Raw genomic sequence first — 24,665 nt, forward strand, 5'->3', positions numbered from 1 at the left:
CCCTTCAGAAACTTGCACATATATAGCAGGTTGTGTATAACAAGAATGTTCACAGCAACACTGTAATATCTATCAATAAAACAGAGAACAATCCAAATAGCTATCAAGAATAGAATGGATAAACTCGTATAATGGTAGAGTGGAAAACAATTACACAAAGAAAGTGAATGAACTTACAGCTACTCACAAACATAAAAGTGAATGTATTATTTCTTTTACACTGAGATTAAAAACATGCAAGACTAAATTATATTATTTAGGATGTACGATTATAAAGGGAATGATTACCACAAATGGCAAAAGAGTGGTTACCTGAAGTGGGTGGAAGAGTAATGACTGCAGAAGGGGACAGGGGGCTTCAGGGGTGCTTACAATAATATTCTATTTCTTGATATGGATGATGGTTACATGGATGTTCTGTTTATAATTATTCTGTATGTTTTATATTCTCTTCTGTATATGTGCTACACTTTACCCCAAAAAATCTGAACAAGCAGGTATTCCAGGAAAGCAGGAATTCTTCATTCTAATACTTAGTTTTAAACCATATCTATTTTTGCTAATGTCCTTAGAAGAGTATAGTAAATGCCTCTTGATGAACTTTTCTCAACTAATGAAAAACTATTTCTGACACTGCCACAAAGCTACTTTACCAACCTTTTTACAGACGAGAAAAATCTATGTCCTTATGTTCATGTGCCCCATGTCAGAGTTCGGTTAAATCCAGTGTGAACTGTGAATCTTAACTTTGCCCTCCACGGTCCAGAGGAGGTCAACCTTCTACTGATGGAATGCTAATCACTCACCCGAAACCATAGGATCCTTGCTCAGTGTCAATGGAATCTAAAGTTACTTTGTGTGTGCTGTTTACACAAAGTAAAGGCAGAAGGGCAGCAAAGGCAGAAGGATGATGAAGCAGAGACCGCAACACCCAAGGAGACTCACAGTTCCTTTTGTCACCACCCTGTCACCTGACACACAGAGGTGAAACAAGCCACAAAAAGGATAAATGTTTATAGTTAGGTTGCCATTGCGAAGGTTAAACTTATTTGCTCCTAGAGCAAGTGCTTCCAGAACCTTGTCCTCCAAACTCAAAATGTTCCCTCAGAACCAAGCAACAACCCAAACAATTCTGGGATGGATATAATGTAGGTAACAGAACCTGGGTCTAATGAATCAATCTCAGCTGCAGGTTAAGTTAAAGAACAACAAACCAGCAGCTTGTTGTGTCTGCAGACTCTTATTTCTTTTCCCTCCATTCCCACTATTGAACTTCACGCCACTATGATCTCCTGTTTGATTTACTGTAATAGCCTCCTAACTGATCTCCTTGCCTTCAATCCCATCTGCCCAACACAAAATCCATTCTATATACTATACCCAAGAGTAATCGTTCTAAAATGCCAAGCTGTCCATGTTATTTCCCATTTAAAACCCTGCAATAGTTCCCTACTGCCCTCAGGTTAAGATCCAAATTCCTTAGCATGGCATATGACACTTCTGGCTTCTCTCCCTTGACTCATCTCTCAACAAACCCTCCATTTCAAACTCTATGTTCTGGGCATCCTAACTAGTGTGCAGGTCCACAAACAGATCTTGCTGTCTCACAACCCAAGACTTTCTCTAGGCTGCTGCTTCCCTCAGACTAGACTGTGCTTTCAAGGCTAGCTCCAACAGGCCCTACAGGATGATACCTCCTTTAATTGGATGGGTACCTCTCCTTGTGTGTATATAGAAATAGATACTTTCCTGTCTCACAGCACTAGAAGTGGATTACAACTCTCTTTTGATTGCCTCCTCTAGCCATTTCCAGACTAAGTTCCTTCATGGTAGAGCCTAAGACTTAGTCATTATATCTCCTATGAACAGATACCATAATCTGGGGCTGCTCTCCTAAAATACCAATCCCTGCAAAAGCCCTCAAATCTATTCCACCTCTTCACTGCATTAGTGAAGAAACTGAAGCCCAGATAGGTGGAGTAAATCACTGAGGTCACATGAATAAGGGCAAGCTGGGTATGGAACTCTGGTCTCCAGATTCCAAAGCCCTAAATATTTGCATTCTCCAGATTCTTGTCTTGTTCCCATTTAATGCCCACTAACTGTTGCCTTTACATACAAAAGTAAACATCTCTTTTCTTAAGAAGGAAGAAACCAGTCTCCCTTGCTTTCCTTGGTGCATCATTAGAAACAGATTTATTCCTTAAAAAAATTATCCATGCTTTAGTGCTCAATTTGAGTAAGGACAGTAAAAATGATCGATGCATTTCCTCAACTACTCCAACAGAGGGCAGCATCTACCAGCAAAGTGAATCACAGTACTACCGGCAAAATTCTGTTTCAGAACCCAACAGAACACCCAAACAGCAAGCTCAATTCCATTACTGAAAGGGAATCTGCTGCTACAGTATACTGAGGGTGTATTAATTTACTTATTTAATACTATGTGTGCTTTCCTTACAGATCTTGAACATACAGTTTACAAACAGCTTTTTTTTTTTTTTAACTGTACCATTAACTGTTTTGTGGATTCTCTGAGATATGCAACAAGAGGTTCCTAGCTCATGAAAAGTAAGAAGGACTAAAAATAGTGGAGACCTTGAGGATAAATGCTACTGGAGCTATATTTATGCCTTATGCCCCAGAGGTTCAAGCTTTTTAACATAGTCTCTAATGATCCCACCTACTTCTTTCTAAATGCTTCTACACTCACCTTTCTCCTTGTTTGCTATCAATTATTTTCTGCCCCCAAACTATAAACCCTTACTTATCTTCACTAAATACTTCATCGTCCTGTCCCTCCTACTGAGTCTTCCACTAAAACTATACTAAAACCTTTAACTACAAATATAGATACTGAAGGAAGCATAAATACGGAATGAAATTTTTTAGCATATCAAAATCTGCTCATGAATACAGGTTAATAGGAACTTCCAGATAAAAGACGGTAGACTGAATCAAATTTCCCCGCTTTTTGAAACCCTTCTAAATCTACAGAAAAGGAATTTTTAGAAAGAAAAAATGATAGAGGGAAGGAGCCTACAAGGTTGGGAAGAACAAGAAAAGCGTAATTGCAATCAACTTTTGAAGCTAGGACTAAGACCCAACAGACCTAAGAAAACTGAGTCCTAAACCTGCCATAGGAAAAGCTAATGACCAATCCAAATTGTACTTCAGGATCCTCAACAGGCTGAGGAATTAGCAGCACCAGGTACCTATAGAAATGGGCAGTTGGAGGGAGGGGGAGACCCAAAAATAAGATTGGTTTGAAAGCTGTTTAAGAAGCAGTTGGACAGGTAGATCCTCCGTTACCCCCCAACACCTCTCCCCCCATGCCATTGGGAGACTACCCTCCCTTACTCCAGCAGAAGTCTGGAAATTTATTCTTAGAAGAGGGTAAAACACAGATCTCTGGATCAGGGGATGCCAGGCACAGTTGTGGGCAGAGATCCTATACCAAAAAGAAGAGTAATAATCTATGCATACTATAAGCTGAGACACCCAGCACCTTCCCCCTTCTAGTTTCTCAGGACCCCAGCACCCCAAAACCCTTACCCTTGAGGCAGAAGGTTGGAAGAGCCTTCTCTGGGGAACTGAAAAACAACATTAAGCTACTGACATAGTCCAAGCAGATGAACCATGCCATCCAATATGGTAGCTACCAGACACAGGTAACTATTAAGCACTTCTAATATGCCTAGTGCAACTGAAAAAGGAATTTTTCATTTTATTTAATTTTATCGAAATTTAAAATTAAAAGCTAATATTTTATTGTTATTGTTAAACTTAAGTATCAATGTGTTTGGAACATGCTAGGTATGTGAATCTACCTTTCACCTGTAAATTTTTTCAAATCTAAATACACATCAAGTATCTTCATGAAAATTTAGCATCCAAATTGAGATGTGCTATAAATGTAAAATAAAAACTGGAGTTCAATAACTTCATATAAAAAACAGAAGGTAATAATTGTTATATCTATTACATGTTAAAATTGTTATATCTATTGTTATAGATATATAATTGTTATATATAATTATATATAATTGTTATATCTATTACATGTTAAAATAATGTTTTAGATATACTGGATTAAAAATTTTATTATTAAAGTTAATTTCACATGTTTCTTTTCACTTTTTTCTTTCTATCTTTTTCTGTGGCTACTAGAAAATCTAAAATTACATATGTGATTCACATTATATTTCTATTGGACAGGGCTAGCCTACAATAAACTGCACAGCTAATAAACCCTACCCATGCATCCAGAGTTACCAATGAGTTTTTTAGCCCCTCATTTTTAAACATTAACAGACAACCAAGGATTATCAAACACATGAGGAAAAATCCTAATAAGAGAGGGGGAAAAGCAACTCATTATACAGAGACTATGCAAGAAAAAGAAAGATTAGGAAAAAAAATTAATATCCACAAGGGAGAACATAATGCCATTTTTTTAAATTGTTTTTTTAAAGTTTTGGCCATGCTGTGCGGCATCCATTATCTTAGTCCTCCGACCAGGGATCAAACCCACGCCCCCTGCAGTGGAAGTGCAGAGTCTTAACCACTGGACCGCCAGGGAAGTCCCTATAATGCCATTTTAAAAAGAAACATTCAGAGGAAAAAGAACCCTGAGAAATTGAACACATGAGAACAGAAACTCAAGAGAAAACTCAATAGAAGGGCTGGAAGATAAGAATTTGAGGATATCTCCCAAAATTAGAGCAAAAAGACAGAGATGGAAAAATAAGAGAGTAAAGATAAGAAAATTAGATCAGTTTGGGAGGTCCAATATCCAAATAACAGGAGAACAGAGGAGGAAGCTATCAAAGAAATAATTCAAGAATACTTCCCAGTACTGAATGTAAGTTCGTGCAGCCACTCTGGAAAACAGTATGGAGGTTCCTCAAAAGACTGAAAATAGAGTTGCCATGTGATCCAGCAATCTCACTCCTGGGCATATATCCAGAAAAAAACTATAATTTTAAAGGATACATGCAACCCTATGTTCACAGCAGCACTATTCACAATAGCCAAGACATGGAAACAACCTAAATGTCCATCAACAGATGAGTGGATAAAGAAGACGTGGTTTATATATACAATGGACTACTACACAGCCATAAGAATGAAAGAAATAATGCCATTTGCAGCAACGTGGATGTACTGAGAGATTATCATACTAAGTGAAGTAAGTCAGAAAGAGAAAGACAAATACCATATGATATCACTTATATGTGGCATCTAAAATATGGCACAGGGCTTCCCTGGTGGTGCAGTAGTTAGGAATCCTCCTGCCAATGCAGGGGACACAGGTTCGATCCCTGGTCCGGGAAGATCCCACATGCCGCGGAGCAACTAAGCCTGTGCACCACAACTGAGTCTGCACTCTAGAGCCCACGAGCCACAACTACTGAGCCCAAGCGCCTAGAGACCATGCTCCGCAACAAGAAAAGCCACCGCAATGAGAAGCCCGTGCACCGCAACGAAGACTAGCTCCCATTCGCCGCAACTAGAGAAAGCCCGCACACAGCAACGAAGACACGACGCAGCCAAAAATAAATAAATAAAATAATAATTTTTTAAATTAAGAAAATAAAAATAAATAAAATATGGCACAAATGAACCTATCTATGAAATAGAAACAAACTCATAGACATAGGGAACAGACTTGTGGTTGCCAAGGAGGGGGGTGGGGGAGTGATGGATTGGGAGGCTGGGGTTAGCAGATGCAAACTATTATATCTAAAACGGATAAACAACAAGGTCTTACCACATAGCACAGGGAACTATATTCAATATCCTGTGATAGGGACTTCCCTGGTGGCGCAGTGGTTAAGAATCCGCCTGCCAATTCAAGGGACACGGGTTCGAGCCCTGGTCCGGGAAGACCCCACTTGCCGTGGAGCAACTAAGCCTATGCACCACAACTACTGAGCCTGCACTCCAGACCCCGCAAGCCACAACTGCTGAAGCCCATGCACCTAGAGCCCATGCTCTGCAACAAGAGAAGCCACCGCCATGAGAAGCCTGTGCACTGCAAGTAAGAGTAGCCCCCGCTCACCACAACTAGAGAAAGCCTGCGTGCAGCAACGAAGACCCGACACAGCCAAAAAAAAAAAAAAAATCCTGTGATAAACCATAAAGGAAAAGAATATTAAAAAGATGTATACATATGTATATCTGAATCACTTTGGGGTATAGCAGAAACTAACAACATTGTAAATCAACTATAGGTCAATTTTTAAAAAAATTTTCCAGTACTGAAGGATAAGTTCCCATCACAAAAGACAAAAACAGATCACCACACAAAGGTATATCATGGTGAAATTCCAAAACACTGGGAAAACAAAGAAAATCCTACAGTTTGAAAGAAGGGGGACTTCCCTGGCGGTCCAGTGGTTAAGACTCCGAAATTTCACTGCTGGGGGAGCAGGTTCAATCCCTGATCAGGGAACTAAGATCCCGCATGCCATGCAGTGCGGCTGGGGCAAGCGGGGCGGGGAAGAAGGGAGGAAAACTGGTCATATACAAAGAAATCAGGGAAGCTTTGAATTTTTTAAACTACATACAAAAAGCTAAACAATGAAAAAAGGCCTTTTTAAAATCTGAAAAAAAAAGAAAAAAACGTCTAACTTAGAATTCTATACCCAACCAAATTACTCATCAAATGTGAGTTCAAAATAGATATTTTCAGACATTGAAGCTTTCAAAAAATTTATCCCCGTGCACTTTAGGAAGCAATTGTAGGATACGCTCCACCAAAATGAGGGAGCAAACCAAGAAAGTTAAAGACCTGAAATACAGGAAACAGGAGATCTAACACATGAAAGAGGTAAAAGAAATCCCTAGGACAAAGATTCCAGGATCTTTGTGGTGATCCCCTACATTCCTCATGGCTTAACCCACGGATACCCTCAGAAGGAGCCCTTGTAAACACACAGAGAATCTAAAGTCAGACTATGACTCCAACACTTGGGAGCCTCCTCCTCAGGGTGGCAATATTGTCATTTAAATATAGTCTAGATTTTTGCTTCTTACTCAATTTTTATAATAATCTTTCAGTTATATGCAAACAATGATAGAAGCACAAAATATTTTTTAAAGGGGCAGAAAAACATTTATTCTATAGGAATTTTTTATTCAATAGAATGGGATGGGTAAATAAATTTCTGAAGGTCATTAGCTGGTACAGGAAAAGACCTTAACAAAACTGCATTTATTAAAATAAGATTCATTTCCTCTAAAAGATTCTCAGTATTATCAAATCTTACTTAAATTAACACAAATTGCTCAAAGGTACACTGCATCAAAAGTAATAGCATCAGAATAAATATACTTGGCTGGGCACTGCTCTGCATTAAGACCATCAATCAACATAAAAATGAAAAGCTGTCCCTTCGCTCTCCTTCCAGAGTGTAATTCAAAGCGCTGATTCAGTCACCACATCCTAATGTAATATGTGGTAAGATAAATCTTTTGGTTACCATCTGCAGGAAATAAGAAACTTCCTAGAGACTTTACAGTTTGGTTTCTCTAAGAAACCAAAAATTAAAGTCAATCTCCCAAGGTATGCCCTATGAGGCCAAGCTAATTAAAATAAATTCATGACCGAATGAGTCTGAAACATACTCTGATCAATTATTATCATAATAAATGCAAATGAAATCTAAAACTCCTTTTCCACAGCTGGATTTGTTGTGGTGGTGGTGGCTGCATCTATTAGCACTTCAGCTTTTTAAAAGTGGGCCGATCGGACTAAACTTGGCAGTCTTTTTGGACAGAGGTTCCCTCTGTTTGCCTAGTAACAGAACTGGTCTTATTATAAATTCAAGGATATAAGAAAATTCATCCAAGGCACTGATTCACTTCTACCCAGTTCCCTGAATCTTTAACTTTTCCATCTGGTCACAAAAAGGGCATAGGATTCTCAGACAATTAAGGACAGTCTCTTGGAACAGGATACTCATGTAGCCTAACAAAAAGTAATTAGGTAGTGTCCTTAGCAGAAGAGAGGTTAGGAGAGATCTAATAAGAGAATATGATTAACCATTACTCTGATCACAGAGTACTTTACATAGCAAAAAGTGTTTCTAATTCCTACCAATGTGCTTCACAGGAACAGTTAATCATGGACTTTTACCTCATGAACCATGTGGCTAGCATACGGGTAATATAAACCTATTAGAGCAAGCCCATATTTCGGTACTTTCTAAAGATTTTGTTCAGGCTAACTTATAGGGGACAACTATATCTGAACTCTCGGCTAAGGGAGAACACCACAGGTGAATGCCACTTGGCCCCTGCTCTGTGATGATTCTAGGAGGCCCAGGTTTTTCTCATAACACCTATAACCACAATGCAATTCACTGCCTCAATATACTCAATTCCCACCTCTCCCTCTTCTGACATCCACACTTGCTCATGGGCTAATTCAGCGTGAGGGAAATATTTAGTGTGGTAGGTAGAACTCTAGGACGTCCCCCAAGATTCCCAGCCTGACGTACATTCGCTGTATAATCACCAGGACTGTAAATATTATAGGATATCACTCTTGTGATTAGGTTATATTATTTAGCACAACTGACTTTTAAGAAGGGGAAATTATCCATGTGGGTCTGACCCAATCACACAAGCCCTTTAAACCTAGGGTAAGAGGTCAGAAACACAAGGATCCAACATGCCATTTCTGGCTTCAGCATAAAAGAAGCCAAATGGCAGGGATTACAGGCAGCATCTAGGAGCTGAGAGCCAGCAAAGAAACAGGGACCTCAGTGCTACAACTGCAAGAGGCTGAATTCTTCCAACCTGAATGCGCTTGGAAGGTTTTCCTCCAGCACCTACAGATGAGAAAAGGCCCAGCTGACACCTTGATTTCAGCCCTGTGATACTCTGAGAACCCAGCCAAACTATCCTTGCTGGACTTCTGACCAATGGAACTGCGAGCTAATAAGTGGGTTTTATTTTAAGCTATTGAGTTTGTCATGTAAAAGTAGGCAACTAATACAGTAAGCAAACTGACAAAATTTATCTAGAACTTTAGCTAAAGGAAAAAGATCATGAGTCCTAATTTTTATTTATGGCATGCTAAACAACTGCAAGTATGATTCTGAGCAAATCACGTTAATTCTTCATGCTTCAGTTCCCCTATTTATTAAAAAACAAAACAAAACCAGACACACACTTCTTGGGACCACTAAGATCATAAAATGGAGTGAGAGAGCATTCTATAAAAGCAATTGTACTCTTATTACTACAGAAATATATTCTCGTAAAATATACACATGTACTAGTTGACACGGTACTCCTACAACATGGCATAAGGAAAAAGTTATTCCTCATCTGTAAATTGTATACTTAGCCATAGCCAATCATTTCACAAAAAGATCTAAAGGACTCAGCCAAGCCAGGCTCTAAATATTTTATATCAGATCCTTCTTCAGACCGTTATTGTAGCTGTTTCTGTGGACCAGACTGTAAGTTGCTTGGGGGCAAGAACCCATGCTTTGTTCATTTGACATGTCCAATATTTAATAAATATTTTAAAAATTATCATCACTCTAGGTTTAAGAACATCATCCTAAGCACAGTATATTCATTTATTCATTACTTTATGCAAATTGAACAAGCTAAAGAAAAGTTTCAAGTTAAGGTTTATGACAGTACAGTATGATTGTTATAGACAGCTCAGACCAAACCTTCAAGAATAATGTCTTTCCCTATGAATAAGGCCAGGAGACCCTGAGTGATGCTTCAGCCCACATGACATATTTGTTAGTTGTCCTTGGGGAAAATATCCAATTATGGCACACATGTCACCTAGGGAGTCTTCCACCACCTGTGAAAAGCAATAAGCCTTCAGTAAAGACATAGGCTACCTATGGGTAAAATGGGAAATAAGTCTCACTGCAGCCAACAACAGTTTCCCTTCAAGTCCCAATATACCTACCCAGGAAGGAACAGGTCAGGTATCTGTCATTCAGAATCAGAAAGAACAAAGAGCAGGGTCTGGCTCTGATTCATTTTTTTATTCTAGCACAGGACTGACATTCAGTTTCTTAGGATAGTGAGGCAACAGAGGGTCATAACATGGATGTGAATTCAGTTACCAACAAGCCCTATTCCAGCTTTGCCACAAGATTTGCTACAGTTCCACTAAAGGACAGTAAAGGCAGGGTAAGCTTTTTTTTGGGGGGGGGGTTGTGCTGGGTCTTCGTTGCTGAGCGTGGGGGCTACCCTTTGTTGCGGTGCACAGGCTTCTCACTGCGGTGGTTTCTCTTGTTGCGGAGCACGGGCTCTAGGCGTGTGGGCTCAGTAGTTGCAGCTCGTAGGCTCTAGAGCACGGGCTCAGTAGTTGTGGTGCACAGGCTAAGTTGCCCTGCGGCATGTGGGATCTTCTCGGACCAGGGATCGAACCTGTGTCCCCTGCATTGGCAGGAGGATTCTTAACCACTGCACCACCAGGGAAGTCCCAAGCTCTTCTTTTTATCCACCACAGTTTCAGCCTTCCTATCTTTAGGACTATGTTGTCTCATAGGGCTTGTGTGAAGAATAAATAATAAAATAGACGTAAAGCACTTTGTTTTGCAAAGTGTTTTGTAAAAGGTAAATAATATATGATGATGGAACCAATGAAACTCCCTTCAATTCCCACTCCTTATAGAGAAGTCAATTAGAACTAGAGAGAAGGAAATAATGGATACCTTCAAATGTAGGAAATTTTCCCTTCCATTTTAAAATAACGGCCCATGGATGGCATGGAATGAGTCAATATCTCATATTCCATTTACAGAGAAACAAACTAGATCCTGACATCACTACTTATTAGTGCCAACAGCCTCAACAGGAGTTGTGTAGAACTGGAGTACCCACTTCAAAAAAGAAAATCAAAGAAAAAAGGTATATCAGAGGAAAGGAAGTCTAAAACAAGAGCACCAAATGACTAGAAATTGAAAAATATGAACTCTAAAGCTAATTTACCATTATAAAGTTAAATGCGCTTAAGGGAAAGAAAACTGAAGATTATCTAGCAACCCCCAGAAATGAGATGGCACACTCATGTTCTCCATGACTGCTAAGGAAAAAGTGCTAAAGGAACAAGTAAGACTCTAGCAGCTCATCCACTTAGTTCCACACTGCCTCAGCAGCCCCACAGCTAAACTCAGTATTGGAGAGTTAAATTTGTGACAACTCATACAAGAGACAACACAGGAAACACAGTAGAGGAGAGCCCAAGATCTTTTTTTTTTTTTTTTTTTTTTTTTGTGGTACGTGGGCCTCTCACTGTTGTGGCCTCTCCCGCTGCGGAGCACAGGCTCTGGACACGCAGGCTCAGCGGCCATGGCTCACGGGCCCAGCCGCTCCGCGGCATGTGGGATCCTCCCGGACCAGGGCACGAACCCGTGTCCCCTGCATCAGCAGGCGGACTCTCAACCACTGCGCCACCAGGGAAGCCCTCAAGATCTTTTACTCCTAATTAAAAGACGTCTTTCAATCTACCCCTGCCTTCTAGAATCAGTATCTTTATCCTGATACAACCCAGGGAGTCCAGAAAGATTCCAGGCAGTGGCCCATGTGAAGCACAAGTTAGAAATGCCATATAGGGGACTTCCCCGGTGGTCCAGTGGTTAAGAATCTGCCTTCCAAAGCAGGGGACGTGGGTTCGATCCCTGGTTGGGGAACTAAGATCCCACATGCCGTGGGGGAACTAAGATCCCACATGCCGTGGGGCAACTAAGCCCATACGCCACAACTACAGAGCCCCTGTGCTGCAAGTACAGAGCCCACATGCTCTGGAGCCCATGCGCCACAACTAGAGAGAAGCCCGCCTGCCGCAACGAAAGATCTGCGTGCTGCAACTAAGACCCAACGCAGCCAAAAAAAAAAATACATTTTTTAAAGGCCATGTAAAGAATATTATTAGGTAACTGTACTCCATCCCGTTTCAATAATTATAAACTTGAAGCAATTTGCTTATAAATTCAAAGCAACAAACTCAATTTCCCTCACGACTGTCTAAAACTGTTTAGAGTCTGCTTTCCAATAAACCACATTTCCCGACTATAATTAAAATGAGGGGAAAAAACTATCTTAATATTAGAATTCAATCCTCTGAGAGACAGGTCCAGTACGTTCGAACAGTTCTCTAATAGTCCAAGAAGGCAAGTCTCTTGGGGAAAAGGAGAGGGCAACTTTTTGCCTCCAGCTTAGCTCATCCTGAAGCCTGGGACTGGCAGAGACTGCATCCTAGATAGCTGATAGCCTCGAGGAAGAAGGACAGTCCACTCAGGTTTCACTATTCCAGCTCAGCAGAACAGGTGGAAACCAGGCTGGGAACATTGCATTCTTCCTCTATGTCCATGCACACAAACTGCCAGCCCCCTGCACTACAAAGCACTCAAGGGCCGGGAAAACAAGTTGCCACTAGAGAAGGTGCTCAGATTCTAGAAGTCCTAGTTTCCTATCAAGTACCACATGACGTGGCAGACACGCTCCTCTCCTTTGCTGTCAGGAAGGAGGCGCACACACATTCTGTCATCTGGTGAGAGGGCAGAGTAAGCAAAGCTTCCTCCCTTTCAAACATCCAAAGGTTCTAATAAAACTTTCAAATACATATATAGAAAACAATAAATAACGTTAACCTACTTTTCCAAAGTTTTGACATACTTCTCAAGCTCCAAATACTGATACTTGTTCTTTACTTTCTTATTAGGCCTCTCTCTTCACTGCCTTAGCTTAGAGAAGCTAAGAAAAAAGGGGTGTTGTTCATTCATTTGGAAACAGTCAATGACTCAGGAATGCTGTTTCCCAATCTCCGTAGCAACTGTCTTCTCCTCCCATGTTGTGACGTGAGTAGCAGGACATCTACTCTTTCTCAAGGGTGAGCACATGAATGACACACCCAACGGCCTGACAGACAGGAAGTTCCTGCAGCTGATATTGCTTCTACATACAGGCACCAAGCATGAGGCCACCTTGTTTTAAATCCCATTCTCAAACCCTTCATTTCTAAATGATGGTTACACTTCTTCTACCCTCACATCATTCCTGAATACAAGAAGTAATCATGACCTACTGATAATAGCTTAACTGATCCAAAAATTATACTACTACTCAAAAAGCCAGACTCGATCTTATGAAACCACAGTAAACATTTACTGGCCCTTTACAAATCTAGAATTAAGATTTTATTTTGAGAAAATTTGGAGAAGGGAGGAGGGAGACAGCATGAGGTGAAATCTCATTACTCCTCTATAACCAGAAATATAATAAGCAAGAGTTAAAACAAGAAACTTCCAATACTTCTAGCAACGATACTTGTGTGGAACTATGTTCTAATGCAAACACATTACAGAATTTCATGCCAAAGTACTTAGGCTCCAAAGAGACTTCCATGTACCATGTATTTTTCTCTTTGGTTCTAACTACTGAAAAATAACTAAAATTTCTGGAAAACAAGTTAGGATATTGTTTTACTCTATTTTTATACACATCTACATTTTCTTAGAAAAATGTGTATCATTTTTATGATACAAATACATTTCCAGGGAATTACCTGGTGGTCCAGTGGTTAGGATTCCATGCTTTCACTGAGGGCTGGGGTTCGATCCCTGGTCGGGGAACTAAGATCCCACAAGCCGTGCGGTGCGGCCAAAGCAAAATAAAACAAAATTTCCATTTCAAACAAAAGTACCAATTTTCAAAGATTAGAGAGCTGAAAAATGTTTATGACACATTGTTTTAAAAGCAGAAAATGTGTAGCAACTGTAATTGCAATGTTGTAAAAATATCTGTGCATAGAGATGACTAGAATATTCAAATACTAAGTGAAATAAAAAATAAAAATTGGGGGTTCTTAGATTTTGCTATTTTGAAAATGTATGTATATGTCTTTTCAAAAAGAGTATAAAAAATTATTTTAAAAGAGTATAAAAATTAGCACAGCATCGAAAAGCAAAATATCCAATATTCATATTCAAAATGCCCACCGGCATTTACTCTTTTCCAGTAGTACTTTGCTTAAGGCAACACTCTGGCAGGGCACAGTCACAAAATTTAGGGATGACAATGCAATGTGAGAAAGAATAATGAACAGTTAGTGGAGTCTAAAAGCTAGCTTACCTAATTACATGACCTTGAGCAACTTAATACCTCTAGGCCTCAGTGGCATTCTCATGTTAAGATGAGGAGGCTGAGTCAGATCATTTCTAGGGTCTCTTCAGGGACCCTTAAAGACAGTGCTTAGTTACTACTGTTCTTTTTGAGGGCAGCCCAATGCCTGCTGCTTGCTTGATAGGACATATCCTACAGAGACTTCTCACCACTTCTTCTTGTGGTTTCAATCACAGGAAACAGACGTCACCCATGGGCCTAGAAGTAAGTAACGAACAAGCCCTGGCGGATGCAAAGAGCTGCCAACTAAGGCCAACTCCCATCTTTTTAAAATACCAGAATCAAGAAATCACTAGAAACCTCTATGTCTGGGGAGCCTGACACACATCTTTCACAAAAACTAACAAAACTAAAAATATCTCTTTAGGCCCCGTGAAAGCATGATGAAATAATTTTAGAAGAGTCCTTAAAACTACTTTGCTTCTACGGCCAAATGAAGGAATCAAAGGAACTCCATAGCTATGGACAGAAATATGTGACTTTGAGAAAAAACTAAGGCAATCCTACTGCCAGCAGCATTTTCTGTGGAGATCCAGACATATCCTGAGGACCTGAAGACTCATCTTGGTCTCCTTTATTTAATATTCTGTGTAAACCTTTCTGTAGCCATGAAAGACTGTGGTACTGATTCAAATAATATAGGAACTTAGCAATTATTCACTTTAAATGTATGTTATCAATCCCTAGAGCAGTGGGTCAAATACTGCTCTCATTTATAACGATAAAAGCTGGCAGCCCTGTGCTATGTAAAATAATGCAGATTTTAAATCCGATAGACATGATCCTTCATTAAATACTGATACAAGACAAAACCTAAGACACTATCTCTAGAGAAAAATAAAAATCTTTTCTCAACAGAGTTCTTCTGGTCTGGTATAGTCATATCAGTGGTTCTCTCTGCCTCACAGTTACCTTGGTCAGAGGACTAATGTTTTCAAAACCGTCAATCTCCTACATTAGACCACAGAAATGGAGAGACTTGAAAGTAATCCCAAGAGTCACAAGACTCACAGTAAAACTAAAATACATAACAGGTTATTGCTAATATGAGCTAAACACCACCACTCTTAGATACCTTACAAGCTAGATGGGAGATAAGACCCACCCTCCTCAAGAGATTTCGATATCATTCTGTCTTTCTCTCTCTGTCTCTTTATACATACATATATATATATATACACACACACACACACACACACACACACACACAATATATACATAATATATATATAGTGCATTCATGAAAGACTAAAGAACACTTCAAATAAGCATGCAATCAAAACCAATATAACTGCACTGTGCTAAAGTATGTTTAGAAGAAAATAACAGGTCCCAGAGATAGGCTCAGATTATTCCCACAATTTCCCACCTGAGCCCACAACTTTTTTTTTCTTTGGCCGCACCGCATGGCATGTGGGATCCTAGTTCCCCAACCAGGGATTGAACCTGCGCCCCTTGCATTGGAAGTGTGAAGTCTTAACCACTGGACCGCCAGGGAAGTCTCTGAGCCCACAATTTGACTATACAGTGCTGAGATCCAGATGAAGACAGTCACATCTTTTAAAATCTAGAATGATCACTGAAAGTCTGAGAAGATGGATTATTACAATGGATAAGGAATGGAAATCAAACAAACTTAACTACCTAAACTCCCATCTAGATAGCAGAGGTGATTTGCTGGAACCTTAACACTAATCTGTTCATGTTCTTCACCACCACATATTCACAAGGCCAAAAACTGCATCAACATGCATCATGACTTGTTACAAAATGCAAATTTTTCCATTCTGCTTTCCGTGGGTTTCTACAGAAAGAGAACCTAAAAGCCCTTCCCAGGGATAAAATAATCTCTATGAAGTGGCTTTCTTAAATGATTCATCTCCCACTGATCCTCTTGACTGCTATAACCGGGCCATTTCTTTTTACTACAGCCATACATTCAAACCTCTGAGCCTCTGTTCACATTGTTCCCCACCCCACGAAACCCCTTACCCCTCTCCTCTACCAATCCCTGGATTTACTTCCAGGGCCTATCATGTTCCTTCATGTTCCAGGGCCTTCATCTTCCATGAGGCTAACTAGCATTGCCCACAATTGTATTCTAGATCATTTATGTAGAATTTGGGACATTAGTATAGCCCTTTGAAATCATTCATGCTAACTCTCTCATTTTACGAGGAAAGACCAAGAAAGAAGAGTGACTTGCCCAGAGTTCACACAGTTAATTAGTAGCAAAGTCAAACTAAGTAGCAATATATGGGAAGAATATTTCAGTAAGAGTGAGAGATGGGGGTTCTAGTCCTAGGTCTAGTTGTAAACTTGGACAGATCACTTCTCTAGGCCCACATTCCTTCATCTATAAAATAAAGGATTTGAATTAAATAACTTTCAGCATCCTTTTCACCTTCAGCATTCTATGATTCCGAAACAGGTCTTCTGACTCTCAGCTCAGTAATCTTTCCACATAATTCCTTAAATTCTCTCAATTTCTACAGCTTCTGAAGTCTATGCTCATGGCTTTTAAGCTTTTCCTACCTATTCTTCTACAGACACGGCTGAGATTACAATCTCTTAAAAAGCATGGACTGAACCTGATAGGTCAAAAACATGGCTCTTGATCTTCAGCCTTTTGGATCTAGGGTAGATTCACACAAACAAGAGAAACTCTATTCTCTACTCTTTGCCACCAATCATACAGAAAATCCTAGTTCCAGGTACCTGGACCTCTGTGGCAAAGTCGTAATTATTAACCACAGGCAAATAACTGCCAGGTCTAAAGAATAAACTTCAGCAGTCCCCAGACTCAGGAGAGACCCTAGAGTTAGTAACCATTTGCAATCCTTATTTGTTTCAGGGCCAATTCTAAAATATAGAAATGATAACTATGGAGCTGGTCTAGCAACAGCTTCCTCCTTCCTATACGTCACCACTACTTGCTGCTCGCAGCAATTTAAACAACTAAAATTCCTGCCAGGTGATGCTGTTAGAGCTGTTCTATTTACAAAGGAGATAAGGTTACATTAAAAAATAATAATAATTTAGACAACTTCTTAATAACGTATGAGCCAGGGGAAAGGTAGATTTTGCATGCACTATAACAGCTACTTTTACATGCCTCAGAAAGGTTTAATTAAGATTCCTGCAATGGTCTCGAAGTCTAAATTATTAAATGCAAAACGCAGTCAGGCATTTAGCCACTGCACTTTGTTCATCTAGACCCAACACTTCTTTTCCCACTAACTGAACTGAAAAAGATTCCAGTTTTAATAGACTGCAGTAGTCAAAGGGCTCTAAAGATATACCATCAAAATTTTCTATGAAATTCCTAACAGTGAATACCCTTTGATACAACAAGTGCAAAAACTGGACATTTGTAAACTGTCAATACAATGCAGTGAACAAGAAGATGGCTGTGTGTGTGTGTGTGTGTTTAAATCAGCCAGACCTAGGTTTGAATTCCAGTTCTATGACCTAAAGCATGTTGCTGATCTCACTGAGTTTCAGTTTAATTACCTAGAAAGCAGGAATAACAATAGTACCTATTTTATATCTAGAGCTGTTCAGTGCAGCTCTAGGGCTATAGCAAGTATGCAACAAACAAGTGCTATTATTACTGTTACAGTTATTATTACTCCCTGTCCTTCCAGTCTGCAATGAAGTAATCTTCCTATCTATAAAGATGATGAGCACTCGTTAATATCTATAGATAGGAAGATTGGCATTATACAACCTGTAACACACTGAGCACAGGAAAACAAAAGGTTTCTAACATCACATAAGAGATGAAAATGCTTTCACTATAAATAGAATCTCAAAGGTCCCCAATTCCAAGAGTATCAGAAATGGTCTGTCTTGTCTACAGGTGAAAATTAATACCCCAAAGAGAACATGTGGAATATAACTGATATTTCCACAGTGATAGGAGAATTTAAGAGCTAAATCTATAAAACTTTTAGGAGAAAAATCTTAGTGACTATGATTTTAGCAAAGATTTTTGAAATATGATACAAAAAGCAAAAACAATTAATTGGATGGACTTCATCAAAATTAAACATTTTTGTTCTTCAAAATATACTGTTAAGAAAATGAAAAGGCAAGTCACAGGAGGAAGAAAACATCTGTAAAACATATCCAACAAAGGATTTGTATTTAGACAGTAATAAAAAAATTTTAAGTGGGCAAAATTTTTGAACAGATACTTCAAGGAAGATATACAGCAAATAAACACATGAAAAAATGCTCAACATCATCAAGGAAATGCAAATTAAAGCCACACTGAGATACTGTTTGTAGACTGGAAAAAAATGCACAACCTAAAAGTTGAAAATTATGTTTTATTCAGAGGCCTTACTGAGGACTAAAGCACCGGATGGCAGCCTCTCAGATAGTTCTGAGGGACTACTCCAAAGATTTAAGAGAGGAGCCGGGATATACGGGAATTCTTGCTGGAAGAAAAAAAAAAAACATGAAGTTGAACATCAAAAGATTACTGCTAATCACAAAAAAACAGACATCTCAAGTTAATGACTTTTAGTGCTTTTCTGTATATGGGAAGATGTAAGAGTCTGGGCTTACTGAAATCATTCCTTTGATATGCATCTTAACTACCTAAGGCCAGTGTCCTGTTTTTCTCCATCCTGAATTCCCCTCAGGGTGCATAGTCTGGACAGCTACAGTGACTGATGGCTTGGTGGCTGGCAACCTGTTTTTCTCCTTCCTGCATTCCCCTCAGGGTGCACCAACAGGGACTCCTACAGTGGCTGACGACTTTATGGCCACAACATCCTTTGTTTACTGAAATGGCAAGCGACATTCTTTGTCCACTCACTACACACCCACTAGAATGGCTAAAATTTAAGACTGATCATACCAAGAGCTGACAAGGAACCAGAACCCATGTATTGCTTGTGAGAATGTAAAATGGTATAACCACTTTGGAAGCAGTTTGGCAACTTCTTTAAAAGTTAAACATAGCCCCACCATATAGCCTAGTCATTCCACTCCTAGGTATTTACAAAACAGAGATGAAGGCATATGTCCAGACAAAAACTTGTACATGACTGTTCACAGCAAAACAAAAAAGAACCAAAACTGGAAACAATCCAAATGCCCATCAACAAATTACAGTACAGTAAGCCCATACAATGTAATATTACTCAGCAATAAAAAAGAATGATCTATTAATATAGCTAACATACCTTATGCTGAAAGAAGCCAAAAGAAAGGGTTCATATTGTGTATAAGTCTATTTATATAAACTTCTAGAAAATACAAACTAATCTATAGTTATAGAAAGCAAATCAGTCGTTAGTTACCTGGGGATTGGGGCACAAGGAGGAATGAGAAGGAGAGAATACAATGGGGCAGGAAAAAACTGTTGAGGGTGATGGATATATTCGTTATCTTGCCTGTGGCAATGGGTTCACCAATTGTGCACTAAATATATGCAGTTTATTGTATGTTAATTATACACCAATAAAGATGTTTAAAGAAAAAAGATGTCCAAAGGATCTGTGGCAAAACAAACAGGTGAAGACCCCTGAATAAAGTATCAGCTACTCTAGGTGAAAAAAAAAAAAAGCAAGTGTGGGTTATCTTTTTACTTGATTTACTTTAATGTTAATTACTTAACATTAAAAAAAAAAAGGCAGCTATATCTGAGATATAAGCCCACTACCTTGGTTTTCTGTGACCTTTAGGATCAAAGATGGTTTATAAAGCAACCTCTGTTGGATCCTTGAAGTATGCTAAGTCTTCAAAGAAAATGCAAATCCTATTGCTTTCAAACAGTACTATTCCTAAAACAGGGAATAAGTCACAGAATCAGAAATCCAGAAAAATAATCTAGGACACCATAAACGCTACCTGTATCTGCTACCTAACAAAATGACAAAGTAGCTACTGCCTAAAGACCACTTATAACCACAATCAAGGATGGAATTTCCCATCTTCCATATAACAATGCTTCCATATAGGAATGCTGTGTTTCTCTTAATTAAGTTCTTTATGATTTTTCTCTTTTTTGTCCCCTTATCTGTTTCATCCCCCTTCTTGGAGGGAAGAAATTTAAGCAAATATTTAAAGGACCAATTGACACTCCCTAATTGTCACAGAGCCAAGCAACAGAGTCAATTTCTTCAATCTTTTCCCTTTCAGTCTCATAGCTTCTAGCGTATCTCTTCCTTTTATATAATCCCTTTCCTCCAAGATCCTGAAATTTACTAAAGGAAATGTAGAATCCAAAATTTTATGCTTTTGCCTCGTCCATTTATTTATCCAATTTCCAACCTACAACTGTAAGAAGGGATGCTACACTGAGCAGGTGTTTGGGCTTGATGACATTTAAAGTCCCTTCCAACTCTAAAATTTTAAGACTACCATTCACAGCAAGCTTTACTAATGAATGGAAGTAAGAATCTCAAAGTTGAAAGAACAATGATTCACCCAGAGTTATCCTGTAATCAGTGGTAAAATTCCTTAAAATACTGGTCTCAATTTCCCTTTTCCTACAGTAATTCTCTTACTTTCTTAAAAAAGGTTCTTTGATTAGAAAAACTGTGTTTGTTAAAAAAAGATAGGTAGAAAATAAGGTAAGATATGTTCATAGTGATTAAAATATTCTTTATTTTTCTATTTCAGCTTCAAGGTTTTAAGAAATTTTAGTATAAGCATCTTTTACTGCTCCTGATTCCCCAAAGGTCTGGCTATCCAAGGAACTAGAACGAGTCCTTATAGCAGCAGGGCAGTAGTAAAAACAAAGAGGGAGGGAATGATAAGACAGCTAGGCACAGGGAGAGGGTTGGCATTGTCTCATCTAACCCAAACAAGGGGCAAACACCCAATGCTGCTTTGCTGGTTAGCAAGAGATGAATTTTTTCCTACTGCTTTCAGACAAAAGTGATTGAGAATAGAAGGCTCAACATAATAAAGAAAAACACTTAAGATTTCTTTCAATATGGGGATGCTTTTTGTAGTCATGATTTCAGCTGAGACATAAAATGAGAGAAAACACCACCTGCATATACAAACTCTGTTTCTCTATAATACCTAATATTTCTTGTTAATAAACATGATTTTAAGCTGTTTTTCTAAATCATACGTGGTATAACCTTATCTTTTAAGCCTCTGTTACATTTCACTGAAAATATAACACTCTCCAAGAATAACGTGGCAATCCATTTATAAAATACACTGAACACCCCAGGGGATAATAAAAGGTGATTTTATCACACAGGAAATAAAATTAGTCTATTCTGACCCATACGCCCATCAACAAAGTTAAATCATTTCTCACTTATTACTATATTCTTAGCTTTTTAAATAAACAATTTACAGGTCATAAAAATTTCAACTCTTTTTATAAAAATATCCGAACATTTAACAACTCTCTCAAGGCAGAGATTTTAATTGAGGCATTCCCTCAGTTTCACCTTCTGTGAGGGAGGATTTCCTTTGAGACAAGTAAATGTAACATTATCCAGTGGATCCTTGTGCTGTCTCTTTAAAGACCAGGCAGGCAGAGGGCAAATTTTTAAGGTATCATTCTGTCATCTCAAACTCTCAATAACATTCCTGTAGGCTCCCCTCCCTCTTTCCAAACTAAGTAATCCCTGTGTTTATCAACTTCAAAAAACACAAATGACTTGTATAAAGTTCTATGCATACTCCTTGGTTTTCAGCGACCTTCTGGATCAAAATTAAAGCAGGTATCTGCATGAACAACTCCACTTCTTTCATAATCTCTACCTTTCTTAATATTTGTTTAAAATTCTGCCTGGCGGGGCTTCCCTGGTGGCGCAGTGGTTGAGAGTCTGCCTGCTAATGCAGGGGACACAGGTTCGAGCTCTGGTCTGGGAGGATCCCACATGCCGCGGAGCAACTGGGCCCATGAGCCACAACTACTGAGCCTGCGCGTCTGGAGCCTGTGCTCCGCAACAAGAGAGGCCGCGATAGGCCGCGATAGTGAGAGGCCCGCGCACCGCGATTAAGAGTGGCCTCCGCTTGCCACAACTAGAGAAAGCCCTCGCACAGAAACGAAGACCCAACACAGCAAAAATAAATAAACTAATAAACTCCTACCCCCAATATCTTAAAAAAAAAAAAAAAAAAAATTCTGCCTGGCATCCTTCATTTTGGATGAACAGGGGTCTACAACTAAATATACTTTCACTCTCACTTTGCTTTTATTTATTTATTTTAAAAATAAATGTATTTATTTTTTATTTTTGGCTATGTTGGGTGTTCGTTGCTGCGCATGGGCTTTCTCTACTTGCAGCAAGTGGGGGCTACTCTTCATTGTGGTGCGAGGGCTTCTCATTGCGGTGGCTTCACAGGCTCTAGGCACACGGGCTCACTAGTTGTGGCTCACAGGCTCTAGAGCGCAGGCTCAGTAGTTGTGGCACACAGGCTTAGTTGCTCCATGGCATGTGGGATCTTACCGGACCAGGGCTCAAACCCGTGTCCCCTGAATTGGGAGGCGGATTCTTAACCACGGCGCCACCAGGGAAGTCCCTCACTTTGCTTTTAGAAGGGCATGAAACTGCAACACAGCAATAATTTTACATAGGTATCCAAAACTAAACAAGATTTAAAAAATTACATATCTTCTATTATTTCTAATCCCACACTAAAATTCATGTTTTACGAAGTTAGGCTCCTAGTTGAATCAAGATGCGATAGTCTTTCTTAAAATGGATCAGTTCTCGATTGTATGAGAAGACATGGAGTCTGTAAAGTGCAGGAATACTCTGCAGCTTCCTAACATCCTGGTTATACTTACTCCCCTTACACATATTTCAGAAATCAGTCTCTCTGACACCCACATTCATTACTGCTGAAAAGGCAGAAAACACTCCGTTCATTTAGCATTTTTATTTCCCTTCATCTTAAGGGCTTCCAAAAGGAACTGGTATAATGCTGGACAAGGGGATAAGCTCATGGTCCAGGAGACGACAGACTCAAGAAGAACCAAGGGGAATGGAACACCAGACAGCCTGGCTTCACCACACTCATTAGCATCTCGAACAACCACACGTTTTAAAAAGATGAGCCCTACCACTGTTTAAACGTAGACTCCTTGTGTCCTTTCCACACTAGATGCCTTTAAGGGTAAAGAGCAGATCTTAGGCAATTTGTGAGCTCTGTGTTCTCATCAGTCGATCTGTAATTAGAACCTGCATCAGCTTGGAAAGGTATGTAGCAGCTAAAGGGATTAGTAACCCCTCAGGTGCAAACAAATACCTTCAGGCACACTAGGTCCAAACCAGTGCAGTTTTATAAAATGCATTCTTAATGTAGCTCCCGAGGACACACACTGTAAAAAAGGTGGAGCAGGCGAAACGGCTTTGAGTTCACTTTTAGCCTGTAGTTCAAGAAAACTACACCATGGGTAACAAAAGCAAACCGGCAATCTCGCCCACTCTACCCACCGCCATATACATACACAGACACAAAGAGAAGTGGATTGCAACGCTCCTCCTAGGCTCTCATTTCCACAGAGTTCTTATATAAAGAGCAATGAGAAAGACAGAATATCCTGAAGCTTGAGGTATGGTATAGTTGGCAATAAAGGGGTTAAGCAGCTCTACTTTCCTGGAAACTTTCCAATTCCTAGCCAGGAATGCAATTCTCCTCACTACCTGTGTGTGCTACATATTTTTTTTAAATTCAGCAGATTAAGAGTTAAGACCAACACCTCAGAAAGAAAAAGAAACTTGGTTCAGCTGTACCCTCTCTAAAGCAAATACCAACGACTCGGAGCCAAATCCACTCAGCATACACAAGACTCCACGGACATGCCAAAAAACAGGTGAAAAGAAGCTGAATTTCCTCAGGTATCTCACCTTTCAGCCCCACACACTTAGTAGAATTTACAAATCTGTGAAACACGTAAGTGTTAGATAAAACAAAAGCACATGTAAAATTCCATTTAGAACCTGAAAAACATTTACAAGTCACAGAGGTCACTATAAATCAGCAAAAACAGCTGGAATTTGGGTGAGGAAGGTCAAAGGGTAACCATGGAAACAAAAGCAAAACAAAATGATACATAAATAGAAGAAATATGGGCCTTAAAACTTAGAAGGAAAGCTCCCTAACTAGAAGTTCATGCTTATCCTAAAGAAACACAGGGAAATATTGCTTTGGTCACCATAGGGGGAAAACTGTCACTACTATTAAACCTACATTTCTGGGGGAAAAAAGATGTTCACCAGATAAAAACACAGGCAGTGACTGCCAGCCTACAGTCACAGGAAAGGACATCCAGAAGCACCTGTCTTGCTAGAAATAGGTAGGAAGAGATGAGTCACTATTTTAATTCTGTTTAGTGCTCTCCACATTCCAACCCTCTAGGTCCCAAAGCAACATTATCCTTTTTCATCACTTTCTTAGTTTTCTTCCCACACTTGTGGAGTTGGGTCCGAACGCTAAGGGGTGGGGATAAGAGAAAAGAGAAAGAAAGAGGAAAAAGTTAGAAACCTTTTGGTTAGTAG

The 24,665-nt window shown here is 39.4% G+C and overlaps 1 protein-coding gene across 1 annotated transcript in view; it reads right to left on the minus strand.

Annotated features, from left to right (window-relative positions):
* Positions 1-24,665, minus strand: part of LOC309819884 (protein diaphanous homolog 1-like) — a gene marked incomplete at both ends in the record, with an annotated part of 51,893 nt that overhangs the window by 25,629 nt on the left and 1,599 nt on the right. The window lies entirely within an intron of this gene.

The sequence above is a fragment of the Grampus griseus genome (assembly GCF_964374135.1).
Source record: "Grampus griseus genome assembly, chromosome: 3".
NCBI classification, from domain to species: domain Eukaryota; kingdom Metazoa; phylum Chordata; class Mammalia; order Artiodactyla; family Delphinidae; genus Grampus; species Grampus griseus.